This window comes from Mobula birostris, chromosome 7 (genome assembly GCF_030028105.1).
Source record: "Mobula birostris isolate sMobBir1 chromosome 7, sMobBir1.hap1, whole genome shotgun sequence".
Classification (NCBI taxonomy): Eukaryota; Metazoa; Chordata; class Chondrichthyes; order Myliobatiformes; family Myliobatidae; genus Mobula; species Mobula birostris.
This window is the reverse complement of record NC_092376.1, coordinates 39108248-39124358: the sequence shown is the minus strand read 5'-3', so window position 1 is coordinate 39124358 and position 16111 is coordinate 39108248.

The following is a 16111-nucleotide window of genomic DNA, read 5'->3' as shown; positions in this document are numbered from 1 at the left end:
TCATTCTTTGGGGCACTCTTTTCATCGTTGCAAGAAAAGAATTTCAGGATGTATATTGTATACATTTCTGACATTAAATACCTTTGAAACTTTGAAAATTGGACAAATTCATGGATTCATAAACAGTACTGGGTGATAATCATAAATTTTAAAAAATGTGGAAATGTCTGACTACATGGGAAAGATAGACGTTCGATTGCTCAACTGATAATTGGCTCATGTATACTTAGCTGATCGAGCAGTATTTTAAAACCAATGCGAACAGTATCAATTTTGCTGAGTGCATTGAATTTAAAGACATGTAGTTTGCTTAGTCTAACTACTCCAATCAAAGTGCCCGAAATGAGCTTTGCTGATTTGTTAATGTAATGCAGAAACATTTAGAAACAAAAGCATTGTTGATTACAGCATAATTTAGGCTTCATAAGTGGAATGAAAAGGAAGAAAGTCAATTTCAGCATGTGTGGTTGAATTGAAGAGATTGTCTGAGCATTCTTGGTTTATTGATGCACTGAAATCATTTAGTTGGCGGAATCTTACAAGAAAGCATTCAAAAATGGCTCATAGCTGGTACAATTTACATTTAAAAGAGCAACTGAAATAGCTGAATCAATGGAAACAGTAGACAGATGCAATTGAGTTACAGTCAGGAATTAAAGTGAGTGTGAACAAATTTCCAGCATCTAGAGGGAGGCCTGCCTGCCCAAATAAATTATGTTAGCATTGTGGCAGGGGCTCACATGTTCAAAGATTCAAGATTCAAAGTGCATTTATTATCAAAGAATGTATAAATTATACCAACTAAAGATTTGTTTGTTCACTGGTAGCCACAAAGCAAGAAACACGAAAGAATCCTATTATAGAAAAATAAATGAAAATAAAAGTCTGACACACGATGTGCAAGAAAGAGGAAAAAAAACACAAATCATGCTCTTTGTATGTGTCCTACTTTGTTGCAATTTCAGCAAGTTTTCCCTTTAACTTTTCATTGGTTTGGTATGTGACTAAATCCTACTGAAAACATCATTAAAATACCTAAAATACCTTTTCTGAGGTAAGTTATGTTAAATTATCACCACAAACACTGAAGGGGCGAGTGGGAAAATGGGCTCTAATACCACTGGGGCCAAAGCTGAGTTCAGTCGGGTGTCAGTGGGATCTGAATCACTAGAAGGTATGAGTGATAGATGGGGGGAGTAGGGAGGCATTCCCTAGTAGACAGGAATGGTCACAAGGAGTGGCTGGGGCTGAAGATGAGATAAGGAAGCCTCAGAGTCAGGAACCCCCAGAAAGGTTGGCATATGATGCACCTGAGAAAAAGTGTTGAATCCATCCCAATAGTGAGATATGTTACTTCCAATTACAAATGGATTGATGGTCCTGAAATTATAAAATTCATTTGAGTACTGTTATTAATAATGGTTTAATACACTCCAGAGTCCTGAGGACATGATTATTATTGGTGGGGGAATAATGTCTTGGTTAAGATTTCTACTACTATGCTGTGAAGTATTCTTGTTTTAATATTTTTGTGCAAAAGCATTGTATCCTGTTAGCAAGAGTGTTTTGGCTTTGGATAAAGATAAGGAGCCATTTTGTCTAACTTAGGATTGTTGGGTCAGCCAGTTGGGTTTGTTTTGGTACGTGTTGTAACTTTATGAACAGTGGGATACAATGGATGATTCGGGAGAGCTGGGTGGGATCAGATTTCTAAAGAACATTTGTCTGGTTTGGGGTCTTTTGTCGGGAGGTACAGAGAGAAGAGTACCAGGGAAGAAGCCTGGAAGATCCCACCCGAAGGGGAGACTCTGTTACAAGGAATGCTTTGAGACGAAGGATTCCAAGAAGGTAGATTTTACCTGTGGTTGATGATGGGAATTTAGCGCTGTGAGTAAAGTGATACACCCAACTAGTACAGAAACAAGCTCCAATGTTTATGTGCACATTTAGACTGGTTTAACTGTAAAGGACCTTTTATTTTTCTTTGTTAACTATTTGAAGCTGAAAAGTTAGTAAATATACTTTATAATGTACGATCTGTCATTTCTTGGTGATGGATAATTGTGTATGGAGCAGTCTTTACACAGCATTAACTACAATCTATGTTCCTTAACTGGAACATCCTAACTTTTCTGTTTGGCAAAGTCCAAATTATACCAATTCTAGACGTGTAACTTACAGGAGGTGGCCTTCTCACCGTTTAGTCACATGGTCATCAGCAGAGCTAGCTAACGAGCCAAGTTTGTATACGGGCTTGGTGAGAGGGTTGCATTTATATAATTCAGTTTGATTATATGCACAAAGTACAAGTATATGATTTGCATACATAATTATGTCACCGAGTTGTATGCAGGCAGCTCGCTTAAAGTAAAAATGCAGTTACACTTGCATTCTCGGCTCCCTTGTTTTCCTTTCAATTAGATTTATATATGTTTCAGAGTTACAAAACAATAGTATAATTTGGTGCACATCTGGCATTGAAACCTGTTGTCCCTTCAAGCACAATTCACACTGGAAAATACCTGATTGATGCAAAATATCCTAGAATTAATCATTAGCACATTTCACTCTGGGAGAAGTCCATTTTCATTTGTACAGCTTGATTGAATTAAAGGCAAACTTGTTTTTGCTGAAATTGCATTCATAGTGGGTATGACATTGCTGCCAAAATAATGTTGTGGACTGGAGTATTCCTGGCTAATTATGCATAAATATGGCAGTACTTCAGGTGAGAATTTAATGTGGATATCTAAAAACTGAGGTGTTCAGCTATTTCATTCTTTACTTTACAAAAACAGCAATTTCCCTGATGAATAAACCTATCACAGATGTCTTGTCATTTTAACACATACTGCAATAACCAATCATTCCCATTGGATATTAACTTTTACAATAAGGAGTTTCATTTCTTCAATTATTCCTTCACCAGGAGTTTAATAAAGAAACAGATGCTTAAAAAGTAATTTAAACTTTTAATATGCATTTGCTCTTTCTTAATCTGCTCTTTCTTTCTCCCTTTTATGCTGTTACAATTCCCTTAATTACAATCACCAGGAGAGATCTGTATTGCATTAGAATATGCTGTATAAGCCATAATTAGACACCCAACCATTAAAATTGAAATAAGTGAACCCATTTCATAATATGAATTGCATATTCAAATGAAAGGTTTAATAAATCAGCATTTTAAACAGTAATCATATAACTGAATTAAAATAGCTTTCAGGGTTCACTGTCGGGACATTCAAGTCTTTTAGTTTGCCTGCAGTATTCTTTGATTGTATTAAGTTCTTTAAAACTACACCTAGCAATGCCTGTATTCAAGAAGAGTTCAAAGTTTGAAGTAATTTTCTTATCAAAGTATGAATATGTCACCATATACTTCCTTGTGATTCATTTTCTTGCAGGCATTTACAGGAAAGTAATAAATCCAATAAAATTAATTTAAAACTATACATAAACATGACAATCAATGTGCAAAAGAAGACAAAATAGTGCAAATTAGTGCAGATTTTCCAAGATGGTGGTGCACTCAGACACAGCAACCACTTTACCTCCGGGTGTAATAGCTTGTCCATGTCCTGTACATCTTAGTTATGATTGGAAAATGCTGCTGGCTGTTAAATATACTGTGCACAGCAATTCCACTATGCCAGTAAACTGCTGGACTAGAGAGGAGCTCCACAGTTTGACTTATGGTGCACTCCATTGCCTGTTACAGACCTCCATGATCGACAGCATAGGAAGAAGTCTGCAAGGAAACAAAAAAGGCGAAAACGCGCTGGAATCCGGGAAAAGCTTACATCGAATCCCTTCAGGCCGGCTCTTCCCTCATTCTTACTGGCAACTGCACGTTTGCTTGAACATGAACTGGACTACCTGTGCCTGAGACCAAACCAGTGAGAAAAACATTTGCACACTCATTCTCACAAAATCTTGACTTCATGTATCCATACCAGATGAGCCCATCCAGCTGGCGGGTTTCAGCATGTTTCTGGCTGACAGGAATCCAGCGATCTCAGGCAAGACCCATGATCTCTGTGTTTGCATAAATACGAACTGGTGTATGGATACTTTAGCAGTGGCATCCCACTGTTCACCCATGATTGAGTTCATGTTATTGAAGTGCAGCCTGTTTTATATACCGAGGGATTTCACTACAATTGTGTTGGTAGCTGTATATAACCCTCCCCCCCCACCCCCCACACTCTCTGCTAATGCTGGCAGTGTACTGTGTGAGCTCCAATTCAGCATCAGTGACTTTCAAACCAAGCACCCTAAAGGTGTCTTCATTATTGCTAGCAATTTTAACCATGCAAACCTAAAAACAGTCCTGCGTAAATTCCACCAGCATGTTGATCTTGCTACCAGAGGTGAAAATACTCTCGACCTGGTTTACACTAACATACTAGGTACCTATAAAGCAGTTTCCTAGCCCCACATTGGACTCTCAGGTTGCTTATCTGTAATGTTAATTCCAGCATACAAACCAGTGACCAAACAGGTCAAAACATTTCTAGAGATGGTAAAACTCTGCCTGAGAGTGTAATCTTTGCACTGCAGGATGGTTTTGATAATACAAACTGGAGAATATTTATGGAGGCTGCTACCTACAGCGACCATGTTAATATCGAGGATATGTGGATTCTGTGACCAGCTACACAGAAGTGTGCTGACGATGTTACCATCACAAAACACATCTGGGTGAGGGCAGATCAGAAGTCATGGCTCACTGCAGAGGTCTGTGCATGGCTGAGGGATTGTGTGCTGCCTTTAGATCAGATGTGACAGCTCTCAGGGAAACAACTGTGCTTTCCTGCTCCATCAGGAAGGTGAAATGGGAGCATTCTCAGAGAAATTTACAGCTACTTGCGATACCAGAGACACGAGATGCATGTGGTAGGGAACCCAGAGGATTACAGACTGCAAGTGAACCCTGCGCATCAGTGACCAGGACGCTTCACTCCCTGAGAGGCTGAATGTTTTCCACGCTTGGTTTGATGTGTAGAACTAAGTGCTGGTGAGGAAGGCACCCCTCCCCTCAAGGGAGCAGACACTCTGCCTGGCTGAAGCTGAGGTGAGGAAGACCCTGGCCAGAGTCAATCCACACAAACTGCTGGCCTGATAATACACCAGGTTGGGTTCTGAAAGGCTGCACAGCCCAGCAGATGGAGGTTCTGACAGATATATTCAACATCTCTCTGGAACAATAATCATCCCCTTGGTTTTCAGGGTGACAACATTCATTCCAGTGCCAAAGAAGATGATAGTAACCTGCCTAAATGATTATTGTCTGATGACGTTAACATCAACTATTATGAAATGCTTTGAGCAGCTAGTCATGGAGTCATTCTCCTGGCTACACTGGGGCCTTCCTAGTTCACTTATCACTCAAATCGATCCACTAATGATGCAATAAACTCTGCCCTACACTCTGTCCTGTCCCTCCTGGAAAATGGGGTCTCCTATGCCAGACTGCTGTTTATAGACATCAGTCCAGCATTACACAGCATCATACCCCAGAAACTGGTATGGAAACTGTCCTCGCTGGGTCTCAACACTTCCCTCTACAATTGAATGCTAGACTTCTTAACAGTAAGGTCATAGTCTGTCTGTGTGGGCAGCAACATCTATAGTCCCATTGCACTCTATCCTCCATAGATAGAGTTAAGTGCACCAAGTTCCTGGGAGTTTACTTCATGAATGACCTCACCTGTTCCCTTAATATCACCTCCTGAACAAGAAGGCACAGCAAGCTCCACTTCCTAAGAAGATTGAGGCAAGTAAAACTCTCCACTCACGTCCAGCAATCTCCATTGCATCTTCATCTGGTCTGGGAGAGGTTGAACAATGGAACAGAAGTTCCTACAAAGGGCTGTGAGAACAGCTGAGAGGATCATAGGGGCTTCCCTATCATCCATTGGGGACACTTATTAGGAGCACTGCAAATTCAGGGCCCTTAGTATCATTAAGGATCCCACCCATCCATCAAGCATCCTCTTTGACTTTCTACCATCAGGCAGGAGACTACAATGTATAAGAACAAGAATGGTCAGAATGAGAAACAGTTTCTTCCCCCAGGCCATTAGGTTTCTGAACTCCCTGCTGCATTGTATTTGAAATGTCACTGGTTAATCTGTTCTGTACCTTACAATATTTGATAGTAATGCAGTTTAGTTTGTTATGTGTGATTCATCTGTAGATTTTATCCTTCATTAGTTTTCGAGTGTTATGTGTACTACTGTGCTTTACACCATGGTTTGGAGAAATGTTGTCTTGTTTCTACATACACTATATGGTTATATACGTTGTATACATGCATATAGTTAAAAGACATAAACTTGACATGAAATTTTAAAACTACATAAGTAAATAAATACTGAGAACATGAGTTAGAGTCCTGAAAAGGGAGTCCATTGGTTGTGGAATGAGTTCAGAGTTGACATGAGGAAAGTTATCCACGCTGGTTCAGGAGCTTGATAGTTGAAGGGTAATAACTATTTCTGAACAGAGTAGTGTGGGACCTAAGACTCCTCTACTTCCTGCCCGATCATAGTAGCGAGAAGAGAGCATAGCTTGGATGGTGGGGGTCCTTGATGATGGATGTCGCTTTCTTGTAGTAGTGCTCCTTGTAGATGTGCTCAATGGTGGTGAGGGCTTTGTGATTGGCTGGGCTATACCACTATATTTTGCAGACTTTTCCATACCAGGCCATGATGCAATCAATCAGGATACTCTCCACTGCACATCTATAGAAGTGTGTCAAAATTTTAGATGATGTGCTGAATCTATGCAAATTACTAAGATAGTACCAGGTGCCCACTTTATGATAGCACTTACATGCTGGTCCCAGACAAATCTATGATCCAGTTGCAAAGGCAGAAATTGAGGCCTAGATCTTGGAGCTTAATAATTAGTTCTGAAGTGATGATAGTGTTGAATGTGAAGCTCTAGTTCATGAAGAACATCCTAATATATGGATCTTCATTGTCCAGATGTCCAAGAGTTGAGTGAAGAGCCAATGAAATGTCATCTGCTGTGGACCTGTTGTGACATTGGGTAAAATGGAGTAGATCCAAGTCTCCTTAGGCAGGAGTTAAGATGCTTTATGAGCAAGTTCTCAGAGCACTTAATCAGTGGATGTAAGTGCCTCTGGACAATAATCTTTGAAGTAGAATAGATGGTTTAGAATTAAACAATAATTTTAATGGACCTTAATAATTGTTTACCAAAACATTCTGGCATAAGTACAATTTATGAAAGTATGGAGAAAGATTCCTTCTTAATCAAAATTCATTCAGCCCTTTTAAGGAACAGCAAGGTTCAATGAATTGGAGACAAAATTCACAACTCTGTGATAAGTATCCTCCTTCTCTTTCTCAATGAAATGGGGCAAAAGCAAATACTAATTCTCTTGAAAATAAAAATATTAACTACAGAATTTCTTGTGTTTATGATTTGCTGCTCCACTGCACAGACTCTCTTGTGTTTATAAACTAGTGAACCAGTGTTGTATTATATAATGTTTTCTAATGAAAGATATTTAGAGTCATAGAGCCATAGAGAACTTCAGCACAGAAACAGGCCCTTTGGCCATTGAGTCCATGCCAAATCTCATTGCCCTGCACCTGGACCATAGCCCTCTATATCCCTACTATCCACGTACCTATCCAAACCTCTCTTAAACATTGAAATTGAGCTCTCATACACCACTTGAGCTGGCAGCACGTTCCACACTCTCACGACCCTCTGAGTGAATTTGTTTCCCCTCATGTTCCCCTGAAACTTCTCACCTTTCACCCTTAACTCATGACCTCTGGTTATAGTCCCAATCAACCTCAGTGGGGAGAAAAAATCTGCTTGCATTTATCCTCTATACCCCTCATAATTTTGTATACCTCTATCAAATCTCCTCTCCGTCATCTGCATTCTAAATAATACAGTCCCAAGCTATTCAATCTTTCCTTATAACTCAGGTCCTCCAGACCCAGCAACAACCTTGAAAATTTTCTATACATTCTTACAACCTTGTTTATATGTTTCCTGCAGGTGGTGAGCAAAACTTCAAATTAGGCCTCACCAATATCTTATACAACTTCATCCCAACTTCTGTACTCAATACGTTGATTTATGAAGGCCAATGTACCAAAAACTTTCTTTACAACCCTATCTACCTGTGACACTACTATCAATGAATTATTGACCTATGTTATCAGATCCCTTTGTTCTACCACCCTCCTCAATGTCCTACCGTTCACTGTGTAAGAACTACCCTGGTTGGTCCTACCAAAGTGTAAAACCTTGTGCTTGATTTCCATTAAATTCTATCTGCTGCTTTCCAGCTAATGTAGATCCCTCTGCAAGCCATGATAGCCTTCATCACTGCCCACTACACCCCCAATCTTGGTGTCATCTGCAAATTTGCTGATCCAGTTAGTGACATTACCATTCAGATCAATGATACAGATGACAAACAGTAAAGGAACCAGCACCGATCCCAGTGGCACACCGGTAGTCACAGGCCTCAGGTCAGAGAGACAAACAGAGAGTGGCCTGATGAAGGGTATCGGGACATTCCTTGAAAAGAGCATCCTGAGAAAGGGTCTCAGCCCAAAACTTTGACTGTTTACTCTTATCCATAGATGCTGCTTGGCCTACTGAGTTCCTCCAGCATTCTGTATGTGCTCCATAAAGCTGGAGCAGCTTTGGCTCACTTCTATAGATTCTGTATCCATTTCCCAAATACATACAGACGCAAAGACTGATTTTAAGATCTCCCCCTCATCTGTTTTGTCTCCACTCATGGATTACCATTCTGGTCTTCCAGAGGACCAATTTTGACCCTTGCAATCTGTAGATTCCCTTAAGATTCACCTTTACCTTGTCTGCTAGAGCAAGTTCATGCCTTCTTTTAGCCTTCTGCTTTCTTGTGTTCTCTTGCATTTCTTGCACTCCATAAGCTCCTCATTTGTTCCTTCCTGTCTACACCTGCCATGCACCTCCTTTCTCCTCTTAATCAGGGCCTCAATCTCTATTGAAAACCAAGGTTTTCTACACTTAGCTTTATCTTTTATTCTGACAGGCGCATACAATCTTTGTACTCTCAAAATTTCATTTTTGAAGGCCTCTTAATTTCCAAGTACATTTTTGCCAGAAAACAGCTTGTTCCAATCCACACTTGCCAGATCCTTTCTGATACAATCAAAATTGGCCTTTCCCCAATTTAGAATCTCAACCCACGGACAAGAACTATCTTTCTTCATATTTATTTTGAAACTAAAGTTATCGTGGTCAGTGGATGCAAAGTTTTCCCCTACACAAACTTCTGTCGCCTGCTCTGTCTCATTTGCCTAGAGCAGATCCTGTATCACACTCTCTCATTGGGACTTCTACATGCCGATGAAGGAAACTTTCCTGAACACATTTGACAAACTCAATCCTATAAGACCATAAGATATAGGAGCAGAATTAGGTCACTTGGCCCATTTCATCATGGCTGAACGATTTTTGCTCTCAGCCCCAAGTTCCTGCCTTCCCCCTGTATTCCTTCATGCCCTGACCAATCAAGAATCTATTAACCTTGTCTTAAATATACATAAATACCTGGCCTCCACAGCTACCTATGGCAATGAATTCCACAGATTCACCACCCTCTGGCTAAAGAAATTCCTCCTCATCTCCATTCTGAAAGGATGCTGTGTCCTCTTGTCTTAGACTCTCCCACTATAGGAAATATCCTCTTCTTACCTCTCGTTCTAGTGAACATGTGTCCAGAGTACTTCAAATGACAAGCCATTCAATCCTGGAATCATTTTTGTGAACCTGCTTCGAAACCTCTCCAGTTTCAATAGATCCATTCTAAGATAAAGGGCCAAAACTGCTCACACTACTCCAAGTAAGGCCTCACCGGTGCTTTATAAAGTCTCAAGTTACATCCATGCTTTTATGTTCTAGTCCTCTTGAAATGAATGCTAATATTGTATTTACCTTCCTCACTACAAACTCAATCTGCAGATTTGTCAGGCAAGATTTGCCCTTGAGGAAACCATGCCGACTATGGTTTATTTTATCATGTGCCCTTAAGTAACCTGAAACCACATCCTTAACATTCAACTCCAACATCTTCCCAACAAATGAGGTCAGACTAACTGGTCTATAATTTCTTTTCTTCTGCCTCTCTCCCTTCTTGAAGAGTGGAGTGGCATTTGCAATTTTCCAGTCTTCCGGAATCTAGCGACTCTTGAAAGATCATTACTAATGCCTCCACAATCTCTTCAACCACCTCTTTCAGAACCCTAGGCTGTCCACTATCTGGTCCAGGTGACTTATCTACCTTCATAGCTTTCAGTTTGCCAAGATCCTTCTCCCTAGTAATGGCACCTTCACACACACAATGACCTCTGATACCTGGAACTTCCAGCATGCTGCTCGTGTCTTCCACAGTGGAGATTGTTACAAAATACTTATTCAGTTCATCTGCCATTTATTGGTCCCCCATTACTTCCTCTCCAGCATCATTTTCCAAAGGTCTGATATTCACTCTCACTTCTCTTTAACACTATGTATTTCAAGAGTATTTTGGTATCCTCTTTAATATTATTGGCTAGTTGATTTTCGTAATGCACCTTTACCTTTTTAATGACTTTTTTTAGATGCGTTCTGCTGTTTTTAGCTCTCCTTCTCAAATTTCTGAATGAATTTGATCATATTATGATCACTTTCCCCCAAAGGTTCTTTTACCTTAAGCTCTCTAACCATTCCAGGTCTTTGCACAGTAGCCAATCCAGAATAGCTGATCCCCTAGTGGGCTCAACCATGAGCTGCTCTAAAAAGCTATCTCTCAGGCATTCAAGAAGATCCCCCTCTTGGAATCCAATCTATTCAATCATATTGAAATCCTGCATGACTATTGTAATATTGCCCTTTTGGCAAGCATTTTCTATCTCCTGTTGTAATTTGTAGACAGCATCATTACTACTGTTTGTACATCTGTATATAACTCCCCTCAGGGTCTTTTTACTCTTGCAGTTCCTTAGCTGTATCCACAATGATTTAACACTTTTTCACCCTATGCCATCTCTTTCTAATGATATGGTTTCATTTTTTACCAACAGAGCAACACTTCCCCTTCTGTCTTCCTGCCTGACCTTTCTACACAATGTGTATCATTGGACATTAAGTTCCCTGCTATAATCTTCCAGCCATGATTCAGTGATGCCTACATCATACATGCCAATCTGTAATTATCCAACAAGTTCCTCAACCTTATTCCGGACACCACACGCATTCAAATATAACACCTTCAGTCCAGTATTTACCCTTTTCCATCTTTTACTTTGTAACTCATCCTGTTGATTACAATTTTGTTCTATCATCAGCCTCTCCTTGCTAGGAGTCTCACTACACATTGCCTCTGTTTGTAAACCAGCTACCTCATCTTCAACACTATCACTCCAGTTCCTATCGCCTTGCCAAGTTATTTTAAATCCACACGAACAATTTGAGCCAACCTGCCCACAAGGATATTGGACCCCCTCAATTTCAGGCGTAACCATTCCCTTTTGTACAGGTCATACCCTCCCTCAGAAGAGATCCCAATGATCCATATATCTGAACCCCTGCCCTCTACACCAGTTCCTCAGCCATACATTCACCTGCCAAATCATCCTATTCTTACCCTCACTGGCACGTGGCACAGGCAGCAATCCAGAGATTGCTTCCCTAGAGGTCCTGTTTCTCAACTTTCTACCTAGCTCCCTAAAATTTCTCTTCAGGACCTCCTCACCTTGTCTACCTATGTAATTGGTACCAATATGTACCAGGACTTCTGGCTGCTCACCCTCATCCTTGAGAATGCCATGGACCCGATCCGAGACATCACTGATGGTGTCGCTATCATGCGCACAGAATATCATCTCTGTTCCTCTGTCTAAGGAATCTCCTATCAACACTGCACTCCACTTCACCTCTCTGCTCTTCTGAGCCACAGCACCAGACTCAGTGCCAGAGACCTGGTCGCTGTGGCTCGCCTCCGGTAGGTTGTCCCCATCATTAGTATCTACGGTTGTATAATTATTATTGAGGGGAATTGCCACAGGTGTACTCTGCACTGGCTGACAGTCACCCGTTACCTGTCTCCTGCAACCTCGGGGTGACTACCTCCCTGTAGCTCCTGTCTATCACCTTCTCATTCTCCTGTATGAGTTGAAGGTCATCGAGCTGCAGCTCCATTTCCTTAATAAGCGCTCTCAGGAGCTGCAGCTTGGTGCTTTCGGTGCACCTGGTGCAGGTTAGTTTATCTGGGAGACTGGAGGTTTCCCAGAATTCCCACATCCCACACAGAGTACAAAACACTGCCTCTGGAGCCATTCTCACCAAACTACTATGCCCTAACAGACGAGCAATGAACAAATAGGAAAAGAGAGAGAGTAACTTACAAGATATTTTACCTCACCCAAAACTAAGCCTGTTGAGCCAAAGCCACTCTGAAGACTGACATACTCAGAGGAATGGCCACTCAAAGGATTGCTGCTCCATTTACAGCTGCATTACTTACATTCCCCCTTTCTAATGAATCCCTCTTGCTGATTGTTCAGTCAACTCAGAGAAACTGCTGCGAAACTCTGCCTTTAAAATCTCAATCACCATCCTGATTAAAAGGTAGTTCTTGTTATGCAACCCTGATGCAGATTGTCCAACTCCCATTTAGTCCTTTTACAGTATGTGATTCCCAGTCAATATGTGGAAAGTTAAAATCACCTACTAAAATAACCTTATATTTCTTGCAACAGTCTGTGATCTCTTTACATGTTTGTTCTTCTAAATCCCTATGACTGTTGGGTGGTATGTAATATAGCCCCATTGATGTGGCTTTACCTTTCGTATTTCTCAGGTCCACCCATAATGTTTCACTAGTTGTGTTCTCCAGTTTGCCCTGACGGAGCACTGTTGTGATAGTGTCCCTGACAAGTAACGCCACCCCTCCTTTAATCCCTCCCAGACTGTCACGCCTAAAACAAAGGAAACCCAGAAAATTGAGAAGAATTGGTATAAAAATGAACATTACCTCAAGCATAAAGGGACAAATTAGCATAACGTTTTGCTATAGAGAGCTGTCAGAAGTTGGTATGCCTCAGTAAGTTCTTATTGACCCTAGTCAAGCCAATAATAAAATTATCGAATATGCAGATATCGAGAAGGAAGACCAAACTAAAATCAAAAGTACCAATAACTTGTAAGTAGAAAATAAAATTATCTGTGCAAGAAGTATCAGCAAAGGTTTTAATGCACTAAGCAGCTAACTTGCATTTTTCTACTTGGACTTTGTAACCTAATGTCCTCAGCTAAGACCTGCAGACAGCAGCCAGTCTTTCATAATCAAAATGCAGCACTGAGTGCAGATAGGTGAAAAAAGAACATGTACCCGCACATGATTTAGTCACTTGTCTGTTCTATGATTAAAAAATATCTTGTGCTACGGATATACTTGCTTTCTCCTGATTAAGTATATCTGCTTGTGTAACTTGCATGCCAGTGGTCATGTACATTCATCTGTTTAGAAGTATAAATATATGCTGAAGTTGCTCTGTAACCTGGAGCCTTGAACCCTTCTGCAAGCTCTCCATGATAACACGTTGAATGAAGTTATCACTGCTTGAAGTCTGTTCTTTAAAGTAGTTTTTCTTCCACGTTATCTTTTATATGACCCAAAATCTGTGATAGGACTTAAACTCCTATCTAATCAAAGAATGAAATTAATTTATTACTAGTATAGGCAATCTGTCACAGCTTGCTGGTTATGCTTATGACCTCCTTTGCCTGAAATCAGTCTCAAAACAATTATACTTACACTGAGATTTATTGATAAATTTCCTTAAAAATTCATTAATTACCAGCTTCGAAGAATAGAATCACTTGTCAGTCATTTTAAGGGGTTATATGAGCTAGCTTAGTTAAATTAAAGTATATTTATTATCGAAATATGTATGCAGTATACAACCCTGAGACTTGTCTTCCCACAGTTAAATTCACAGTTAAAAGTTAACTGAAAATTGAAAAACATGGGATGATTCATAGCTATTTGCATTGGCAGGCAGAAACAATAAATGGATTTTTTAAAAACAGTCTACATTTTCGCCCATACCATATTATTGCTGTGAATTGGGTTAGAGAATGATTTCTCCACACAAGTGGGAAGGTGCATCTGATATTGGTCATATCTAAGTGGTAATGAGGAGCTGCAGATCAATGCCTGCTCTATTAGCTTGAAAGTAGCTGTTAGCAGCTTGTGTAGCTTTTAGTAGGTCGAGCTTTAAACCTTTAGTAGCTAGTCATGATAGGGCTGCTAGCACTGGTGTAACCTATTTATGAGCATTGCTGTGGTATTTACTGATCTGGCATTTGACTTCTAGTTCTGAGTCAGTTGAACATAGTTTATAAATTAAAGAAAGAACATGAAACTAGAAAGATTTAAGTTGGCATAATATTAAGACAAAATTACTTCAGCGACTTTCTACAGTGAACTTATAAGATATTTACAGCACAGGAACAGGCCATCCAATTGAACTGGTCCAAGCTAGTTTTCAGGCTCCACATGAATGTCTTCCTCCCCGTCCAGAGGAGGATTGATTATAAGCCAAATAATATATGTGGCGATCAGACAGGATAGTGAGGCCAAAGGTCAGGACAGCTACAATCTTAACAAATAAACAAATTTGTGCAGCATAGCCTCCTCCTGTTCCTACTTCTTATGACCTTACGTTTTTATTTCATTTATGTGTTTGTGCAGTAAACTTTGAAGACTATGAAATCAATGTAGTACACATTACATCTTTGCACCTTGTTTCTATTTAATGATAGTTCCGTATGGTTTAGATATAGATGTAATCTACTGAATTTCTGTTACATAACCTGTCATAGCTCAACACAGATTCTGAGATCACAAATGGAAGACGCTACCTTTCGTAGCCATCAGATCAGCTCTTTACAAGTAAAGATAAAAGAGCAGAGGTAAAAATGATAGAACAATAAATGAGGGTAGGAGGGGAGGGGCGTATGAAACAAGTACCTAAAAGAAAGGGTCCAACTGTAGCTAAACACAGGGAAACAAAGCAGGAAACTGCAAACCAGTTAGCCTGACATCAGTTGGGGGGAAATGGTGGAATCTATCATTGATAAGGTGGCATAAGTACACAGGGAAAATAATAATAGGATTGGGTACAGTCAGCAAGATTTACGAAAAATCAATTTTTAAAACTAATTCATGTTGTGCTTTTGGACATTCTAGAACTTTTGTTGAAGTGCCACAGTTAATAAACAAAGTTAGATTACACTACTGGGGATAAAATAGCAGCATGGACTAAGGATAGAGAGCCACATGAGACCGCAAATGCTGGAATCTGGAGCAATAACAAACACTTGGAGGAACTCAGCAGGTCAGGCAGCATCTGTGGAGGCAGAGTTGATGTTTTAGAACAGGACCCTATATAGGTTCAGAGTGTTTATTGGGTGTTAATAAATGAGCTATTTTATGTTGGAAAGCTGTGACCAGCAGAGTGTCTCAGGAAATAGACTTGAGCTCCCACTATTCACAAAACACATGTAACAATAATCTGTATGAGGAGATTATGTAATATATCCATGTTCATTGATAATACAAAGTTGGGAAGCACTGTGAACTGTGAGAAGGGTGCAGAGAAGCAGCAGGAGAGAATAGACAGACAAAGTGAAAGGACAATGGAGATGGAATATAATGTGAAAAAATGTGAGGTCAGTCATGTTGTAGACAGAGCTGAGGGATGGAGCCTTTTTTAATGGTGGAAGAAAATATGTAATACGGAGGTCATTTCAGAAAGCAATTAGGAAGGCAAATGGTATGTTGGCCTTTGAATATGTAAACAGAGATACCTTTACCCCAAAATATGAGCTCCAGTGAGACAGCAGTTGGTTTCTATAGAGAAGGAAGTGCAGGAAAGGCTCATTAGATCAATTCCTTGGAAGGTGGCTTTGTTGTATGAGGAAAGATTAAGCAGACTGGACCTGTGAAGACCCTTCCCAGATTACAAATCCCCAACTATTTAGAGCTTGTGCACACACATAGGCATTTGGGTAA